At 53.0% G+C, this 9,271-nt stretch overlaps 1 protein-coding gene across 1 annotated transcript in view; it reads right to left on the reverse strand.

Moving 5' to 3' along the window:
* The window catches only part of KLHL29 (kelch like family member 29), a 387,365-nt gene extending 378,744 nt beyond the window's left edge, over positions 1-8,621 (reverse strand). The window contains exon 1 of the mRNA XM_075557057.1: positions 8,183-8,621. The gene's annotated coding sequence lies outside the window, so the exon portion shown is untranslated. The remainder of the gene's footprint in view (positions 1-8,182) is intronic.
* Between the last annotated feature and the right edge of the window lie 650 nt (positions 8,622-9,271).

Here is a 9,271-nt window from a genome sequence, read left to right on the forward strand (position 1 = left end):
CAACCAGCACGGTACGCAGGCAGCACTTAGGATACACCTGGCGCTGTTCTCAGCTCTGATCGCAGGTGAGCTCACGGGAGCCTCACCTACGGAGGCCTCACCCAAGTCAGCACATCTCAGGAAACCTTCGGACGCCAAGAAAAGTAATGTGTCAAAGCTAGGCCTAGGAGGCAGTTGGAGAACCAAGTTTATGCTCAGTGTGCAGATAATAATGGCAACGAGTTGAAGTGTGAAGGTACTTGCCATTAGAGCAGGTGGTCTCTATTTCTTTAAAAAGATGTGTTCCCATGCTTTCAAATGGAATTAGCTAGGCCTCAGTTTATCATACCATCCATTTTTAGTAGTGAGCGGCGTGGTGATTCCGCTCTTTTAATAAGCAATTTGCATTCCATAGACGGGGGAGTATTGGCTGACCTCAACCATCTGTACTCTCTCTGTCCCTCCACAGGTCAGCCCTATCTTGAGAATAGGCTTGTTCCTCACTTTAAGCCAACCAGCGCCTAGCCTGCGTCTGGCCGCCTTGTTTGTTCATCTGACCTTGGGTGAAGGCTCGGCCTCTGTAGGGCTCATTTGCCTCACGGGAGGGACCTTGCTTCCACGTCATGAGGTGAACCACAAAAGAGATGCTACCAGCCCAAGGAAGTTCTCTCTTACGCCTCCTCAGTCAACAGTTACGGAGCCGACACTCCTTGAGAACCACCAGGAATGAATATATTCGTCTATCATTAAAGTTCAGCAGCAGTTCTGATCCGAAAGTAAATGTTCAAGGCTGGAGACTAGAGAAGAGAAGGGAAAGATAAATTGGTTTTTGTTTTTTGAATCCAAGGTTCACCATGCCCCACCACTTCCCAACAAGGACTAAACAAAGTCACAAAATGAAAACACTGATGTTCTGACAGCTGTGAGGTCTCTGATTTGGCCCTGGCCTTCTTTCATTTTCACCAAATAGACACAGAATTCTCTTATGACCTCTTCCCCCATTTTGGCCCCTCGCCTATTTCTAGGAGCTAGTGGCGATGTCTAACCTTACAAAATCTACCAGGGCCTGGCTCCAGCTCAGAGCAGGACCCTCTGCAGTCTGCTAAGCTCACAGAGTATTTCCTGGGTGTCCATTTAATGACAGGTCTGCCTGCAGGCACTGCAGCCTTGCCTTCTCATGGGCAACTCCCAATGCCAGAAGCCAACCCTTGGTGGAAACAAGGGTTGGGAATGGACAAGGAGAAAATGCTTTTAAAAAAGTCTTTATTCTTGCGCTTCCCGTATTTCCAGGAAAACCAGGACAAAAGAAAAGTATGAAAAACTAGGGCAGAGTTTGGAAAAGACTGTGTGATTGTCCTTCCATGGCTGCCACTAGGACACTGGGGGTTTCCTTTTCTCGAAAACAATGCATCTGCGAAACACTACAATTGTGAAAATCCGAGCGGAGGCAACACCTGGCCAGCAGGTATGTCAGAGAAAGAATGGGCTTTGTGTCACTCCTCAGAAGTGCCAAGATGGATTCGGTTATTGCTGGAAGGAGGTAGCTTCAAACGAAAATTAGTCTTCAAAGTCTCAAGTCATAAATCCTAGAAGATTCTATTTAGATTACTTGAAATTCATCAACAAGCATCTTTAATAGCTAGATGCCTAAATCTAGCGTTTAAAATTCTGCACAATGACAAGCCACGAGCAGAGAACGTCATGGCCACGGAGTGCAAACGAAATCTGACGAGTAGGTGTTCATGCCTATTATCTGACACCTTCTCCAGGCAAACATTCTGACGGGCTCGTTTTGTGCCAGCGACTGTGCTTGGCACTGGGATACAAGTGTGGCCCAGTCCAGGTCAGCCTTGAGTGGTTCTGGAATTGGCCTTAACACTTTGTTGCATGGTTTTACTCTTTGATTGGCTATTTATCTTACTTCGTTGGCTCCGAATGGAAACCAGCAAGCACCTAGAAGTTTTTCTTAGTAGCCCTCAAGGGAGCAGAGGAAAAAGAAAACACGGAGTCCATTCTGACTCACAGTGATCCTCGAGGACGGGGCAGAGCTGCCCCTCTGAGTTTCCAAGGCTGCAGGTGCAGTAATCCCCATCCTTTCCCACCGAGCGCCTGGTAGATGCCAATGGCTGACCTTGAGGTTAGCCGCCCAAAGAGTAACCCACGATGCCACCCAAGCGCCTCAGCACAAAAGGACGCAGGTGGACAGATCCAATAGTGCGATGAATGTTGGTCAGACCCGATGAATCATCTTTATTTAAGCTCATGTTCTCTTGAGAGAATCAGTTTATTTAAAATATCAACTAGCACAGCCAACCCAGTACCCGATACACAGCAGGCAGGGTAAAGTGGCATCACTGCATCAAGACCCAGCCTGGAGTAGTACAGAAGCAAAGACACACTCATACTCAGAGAGGGCAAAGACGAGATAAGACAGGCTTTGACGACTGACAGATCTGGGTTCAAACTCAGCAGTATAGCTTGGCTAGGTTTATGGCCTTGGGCCAGCTGGTTACTCTCTGAGCCTCGTCTTCATTTGTAAAATGCGGATAATCCCCACCTCGCAGTGCTGATAGGAGGATTAGAGATAATGTATGTAAAATCCATGGGGCAGTCATAACTGGAAGCTATTGTTATTGCATTATGGGGGTTTGATAAAGGTTGGGTGATTGAGTAATAGGTAGATTAGCTGACCTCTAAAATTCACATCAATTCTAAAATTATGAAACTAGAATGGACTTAAAGGTTGATAAATTAAGTCAACTTTAAGGTATTCCCCCCTCCCCGTCTGCCCCCCACACCAGGTATTTTTAACTATTGGAATTGGAATGCAAATCCCTCACAAGTTTTCAAGTAGGCACAGGTTCCGAGACACAGAATCCAATATACATATATGTGTATAGGTACACACCCTTATGTACCAGCAAAACATGTGATCCAAGTGTAATGGGACAGGCGTCTTCTAGTTTCCGCGCAGTCTCCGGGTGGCTGCTGCCTTTTCTGGTAACTACTGTGCTGGTAGGGCCCCTCTCTAGGGCAGACTCCTCACAGCCAACAGTAGCACCTCCATTCTCATACAAGAAAACTGAGCCTTAAGGAGTCCGAGGTCTTTCCAAGGTCACAATAGGCACCAGACTTTGGACTTCAGCTATGCCAGGAAGCCCAGTCTTTCACCTGCTCCACAAGAGCGCCTCCACTCGGCGAGGCCTATAAGCAAAACAAGAGGCCTTGGGAGGAAGTGCAAACGTGCAGAGGAGGGAGAACAAATGTCTCTCGCATCTGCGGCACTCGCTACCACGGGGCTGTGTGCAGTTTTCTCACCAAGATGCCGAAACAGAGACCAGCTTCGTGTGCTCTGCTCTACGCTGCTATAGGGCTGTAGTACATGCTTATGTGTGTGTTCGCATAACCACGCATGAACACATATGCGCACAAATGCATGTGTACTGATATGTGTGTGCATTTAAATATGTATCTCTAACGATATATCTATTTAAATACATAGGCACAGATAGATATGGATAGGGGTCTTTAAGTATACCTCCATGGGCTTTAAAAACTTTATGGAAAAAAATCTATTATTTTTTCATTGCCTTTTTCCATGAGCCTTATGAAACCCCTTTTGTGTGTGTGTGTGTGTGTGTGTGTGTGTGTAGTCTTTAAAGGGTTGATGATAGCAAATTTTCAAAAACCATAAAATAAATGATAAAAATAGACACCTGTGAGGCCAATGCTTACAGCAGACTTTAAATGCCCAGGGAGCTGTCTTCCTCCCCATGATCCTTTATTGTCCCAACAGACACTCCAGTTCCGGGTCCAACTGCTGGGGCCTATTTGCTGTGGCAGAGGCAGGAGCGTGATCCACTTAAGTTTCATGCAGATGGAAAGAAGAAACGGTCCCCTCGCCATCTGCAAGGCAGACATTCCCCATTGAGATCAAGTGCGTGTCCTGAGTAACTGTGTTGCTACTGCTCCCAACGATGAGCTTGCCCCCTCTGAACGCTGAGAGTTCACGTCCTTCTTCTCATCCTCCGTCCTGGTGGAACTCACAGACTACCTTTCTGGCTGAAGGCTTAAGGCAAAGGAGAGTAGTAGTTATTTGGGAAAGAGCCAGGGCACTGGCTTTCAGAACGGTCTCCGGGTTCTCATCTTGGATCCAGTAAGCAGTAAGGAAGCGGACACCGCTTTTCCTTCTGAACCAAGATGAAAATCACTTCTGTGGCATGATTGGCTGTGAATGGAAATGCTTTCCTGGATTACGTTACCTAAATTTGTTTAGCATCTCTAGATAACCCCACATCTCCCGAACAGTAACAAATGACACTCCTACACAAGCCCACACACATCCGTCCCGTTTCCAACAATTATGCCCGCATGCACAGTGAAAGGAGCTAAGTTAAGCCCAGGGGACACCTGACTTAGGTGTCCACAAGGAGACGGCATGCTCTACCATTGGCCTACAGAGACCCGGCTTGGTTTATTCTCAGTTCTCACCACCAACGGCTGGATTTCTAATTCATCATATTTCTTCGTTCCCTGCTCCCAAGCAGGCACTTAGCTGACTGATTAGAGAATCACAAGGTTGGCTATAATTCTCCCTTTGACTTTGAACTTAAGTGAGCCAATTACTTTGCCTGACCCTAATAAGTCAGTAGTGTGGTAATGCCTGCCTCGATCCTTGTGAAAGGGACAGGGTTGTGTTTAGCAGGGGACCAAACCGTCGGAAAGTAAACAAAGTTGAAATGGGTAAGCACAATCCCTCACATTTAAGTTGCACTGCCTGCTCAGTGAACTTGAAATTTTACTAGGATCCCAAGGACACTCTATCACTGTGAGCAAAGGTAAATTGAATTAGCAAAACCCTGCATTGCTCTAAACCTTCTGGCTTTGACCACCACTAGGGAGAAATGATCTTAAAAGGGCAGGGCTGCTACAATATGCTAAGTCTTGACATCATTGGGAGCCAGATGTAGCCAACGGAAGACGCAACTCCCGATCCCCGGAACTATGACAGGGCAGGGACATACAAAAAATAGAGAGAGAGAGAGAGAGAGAGAGAGAGAGAGAGCCATTCGTTGATTCTACTGGATTGGAATGATGTCTCCGGGATCATATAGGGAGAAATCTTTATGGAAAGCTTACTCCAAGGAAAATACACACACACACACACACAAATGAGATGCTAAAAAAAATTACATTAGCAAGCACGGGGTTTTTTGAGTCTATTTTTAAAAATTAACCCCTTGATATCTGAGTGTAACAGTATAAACTCTGGGGAACTAGCTGGATAAATGAGGAAATACTTGAAACAGAATGATTTTGCAGCCAAATCAAATGACAAATGAAAGGGGACGGGAAGAGGAAGATGGCAAAACTAAAATTGATGCCAAAGATTTATAAGGCTGACTAAGTAAACAAAAACCCAGGATGGATCACCATGGAAATGCATGAATATTGAAATAGGCAAGATTTGAATAGACTAATGATATGCCTCACTTAGACTGACAGGTGTTGATAACAACCGTGACACTCACTCCTCATCAGCGGCCACACTTCTAACATGTTTACTCCTAGAAAACAAGGGCTGATTTCAAGATCCCATTGGGACTAGCTGATACACAAAACACATTCCCTAATCTTAAAGAGACGGACTCAATGCTCATCTACTTGGGAAACAGAAAGGATTTTTTTTTTAATCTACTTGCCTTCTGGATATGAGGAGCTACAGTTAGCAGAAGTCATTCTCTTGGGCTCTGCTGGTCTTTGTTCCAATAAACCCCCTCACAAAAGCGGAATGCACAGTCTTGTTCATCTGCCACACTGAGGACGTGAAGTGGGACCACCACTCACTGGAACCACAATTACACAGACACAGCCCCACCCCCATCACATACAGATGAAAACCAATAACCCTTAATCTATTTGTTACCATGACTACCATAGGATATTTTATTTCAGGAGAACTCTAGGTATTTCCTTTGGATTGTTGCTTGCAAATGAAAGTTGGAGACCTATATATTTCAGTAATGGTGTCAGGAATGGAGAAATAGAAGAGCAGGAAATGTTTTTCCTCAATGGGTGGGGGGTGGGGGGGCACATGTAGTGAATAAGATGCTCATGCAGAAAAGGTATTAAATTCAGTTAAATGCATCAGCCCATAAACCAATTTAAATACCATTATATTCATATATACTTTAAAGGCACGCATGCTAGTAATTCCCTGATTTATTGCAGGGTAATAAATCAAGTGTAGTCTCCAACAATGTTTGGGGCAGGGGCTGTCACTGGCCAGGGAGTCCAGACCTGTAGAGATACCTCCAGGAAGTGGCTGATCAAATACCCTCACAGGAAGCAGCCTCTAAAGTGGTCACCTAAGAGTTAGTGACCAACCTTTCCCCAGGTGTCAGGATGAACAATGTGTCAATTAATACCTGTCCTCTGAAAATGGAAGGGAAAAGTCACACACACACACACACACACACACACACAAGTGAAAGGCAAACAAAACATCAGGAACGCTTGTGCAAATTCAATCAGCTGCCATTCATTCTAAATGGAAAGAAATCTCTTAAACCTGCCCTCCCGAGGAGGAGGAGGAGGCTGAGTTAGAACTGAGACCACACAGCTTGGGAAGAAACTCAGTAGCGACTACACAGAGGACTTTAAAGAGATCGAGATGGGGGTAATCAGGACAGATGGGTCCCTGCCAGCGGCGTCCAAATCCCAGTGTTGTTCCACCGAGCAGGAGCTGCAGCCTCCAGCAGTGGAGCCGGAAGCTGCTGCGCGGATCAAGTGGAAGTTTCGTGGATGGCCGCAGCTCGGCGTCCGCAACGTCCCTCCAGCGCCGAGGTCTCGCCTAATGCTACATAAATACCGCGTCCGCGATTCGCCCCGGGCGCGCAGCGGCGCAAGCACCTTAGGGAGGCCGGGGAGCGTCTGTGGAACCGCTGCGATGGCAGCGGCCGCAGCTCCTGGCCCATTCGTATCTTTCGGGTCCTGCGGGAGGACCGGTCCACGGACCGTGTCTTCCATTGGGTCCAAGCATCTAGGGACCACAGCTGGCTTCCTAGTGGGCAGACGCGGGCATCTGAGCCTGGCATTGGCCCCCCTGTCCTCTTTCGAGATGGCTGGCCTCAGGCAGACAGCGCGTCCCTCGCCTTCCTCATTCAACGCGGACCTGACGGGCCCGGGACCTGCCTGCGACCGACCCGCGGTCCTGGGTTCCGTGCTCCAGGCCCAGGGGGCGCCCCCCCTCCTCCCTCCAGACCCCGTGCTGGCGCTGCCCTGAGCGGACACCCCGTGCGCCGACCCGAGATGACCCTCCTCTCGCGCTCTCGGCTCGCACCAGGGCACCTATACCGTGACGCGAGCCTTCCGCCACCCCCCACAGCAGCAGTCGGGGTGCGCGTCTCCCCTTCCACACTACACACCAGCAGCTCCCCACTATCCCACACATAAATCACCTCTCCTCTCCAGACACCACCTTCTGGCCCCTCCACCAGCCCCATAAGCTTGCCTTTCCGCCCCCGGGGCCCCCGCCCTCTATAAACACGCTGGCTTCTACGCGGGGTTCTGGGGAAAGGGGGGGGGGCGCATAACAAGGTCTGTGCGGTTCCCTCCCAGTGGTTTTCCAGCTTGTCTATCTCCAAAGTTACTTGGGATTGAACGGAGAGATCCGGTCCCTAAGAGGCAGAAGCCCCAACCTGGCTTCTCGCTGCACCGAGACACGCACCTCCCCAAAGGGCAGGGCGCGCGGCCGCCCCCCGGGTCCAGCCCTCCAGTGCCGCTCTCCAGGCCCCCAGCCTGTCCGGGGCTCTGGGCCGCACCGGGGGAGGTGGCCTGCCGACAGCCAGCCAGCCGCTGCAGAGCCTGGGCAGGGGCTGCCCTCCGGGGTCACTCTCGTCCCAGCACCCCTCCCACCGCGACACTGGCCCCAGGCAGCCCCGGGGCGTACACACCCGGGGGCAGGAAGTTTTTCCTCCCGGTCGCCCCCCTCGGAAGCCACGCAGACGCCAAGGTTCCCGCAGCCCGGCGAGTCCAGACGCGGGAGGCTCCAGCGCCTCCGCCGCGGGAGCCGCCGGAGCCGAGCGCAGCGTGCAAGGGTCCCCGGGCCCCGCTCTTCAGCCTGGCCCGGCCCCGCCGAGGCGCGCGGATCCTAGGTCCCCAGAGCCCCATCCTCCGCTCGCCAGCCCCGCCGAGCTCTTACCTCGGGCCGCGCCGCCCCGGCCCCGACCCGACGCGCAGCGAGCCGGGGGTCGTGGGCGGGTGCCGCAGGACAGCTGGGTCGGGGTCGCGGACGCCGCCGGTGGGTAGCGGTAGCTGGGGCCGCTCGGGTCCTGGCCAGGCGAAACGGATCCAGGTCTACCTCCTCCTCCTCCTCCTCCTCTTCCTCCTCCTCCTCCTCCTCGCGTTCCTGCTCTCCGCCTTCTCCCTCTTTTCCTTCTCCTCCTCCGCCGCCGCCTCCCGGCAGCCCAGGGAGGATGCCCTGGAGAGGGAAGTCGGTCCTTCTGCCTGTCAGCCTGTGCGGCTACGCGCGGCGCGGCGCGGCGCTCACCGAGGCGGCGGCGGCGGCGGCGGCTCCGGCAGCATCGCCCCCGCCCTCTCCCCGCAGCCGCGGCGGCCGCGGGGCCGGGGCCGGGCTCCCGGCTCGCGGCTCGGGCTCTGGGCGGGGGCTGCGCTCAGGCGCGGCGGGCGCCGGGGCTGCGGGCGGGCGCTGCGGGGCCGGGGCCGGGGCCGGGGCCGGAGCTGCGGCTAGATCCGCGGTGGTGGTGACGGCGGCGGCGGCGCGGGGGCTGGCGCGGCCGCGGCGCGGGGACCATGCTCCCTTCTGGCTCGCTCCGCTCCGGGTACCGTCTGCTTTAGCTGCGAGGGAGGCGGGCTTCGGCGCACAGCCAGGGGCGGGCGGAGCCAATCACGGGCGCCCGAGTGGGCGGGGGGTGGAGGGTGGGTGAGGCGGGGCGCCCCGGACCCGGCTCCGCGCGCCGCTACCCGAGCCCGAGGGATCCCCGGGCAGCCGCGCGCTCGGCTCAGGCGGAATGCTAGCGGGTGTGTGCATCCGTCCGTCCGTCCGCCGCGCCCGCCCGCCTCTCGCTCCCACCCCCCTGCGGTGGCTCCTGGCTCCGTGGCCGCGCCCGGCGGACGCTGAGCGCGTGGCACCGGCTGCTGTGCCGGTGCCTTCTGGCCCCGCCAGCCCTGGGCTGGGGATCTGGACTCAGGCGAGCTCCCAACACCTGAGGAAACTGGTAGAAAAGTTTTAAGAACGAAAAGTCTATCGTCACTCGACTTTGCCCTCCCT

This window comes from Tenrec ecaudatus, chromosome 8 (assembly GCF_050624435.1).
Source record: "Tenrec ecaudatus isolate mTenEca1 chromosome 8, mTenEca1.hap1, whole genome shotgun sequence".
In the NCBI taxonomy this organism is placed as follows: Eukaryota; Metazoa; Chordata; class Mammalia; order Afrosoricida; family Tenrecidae; genus Tenrec; species Tenrec ecaudatus.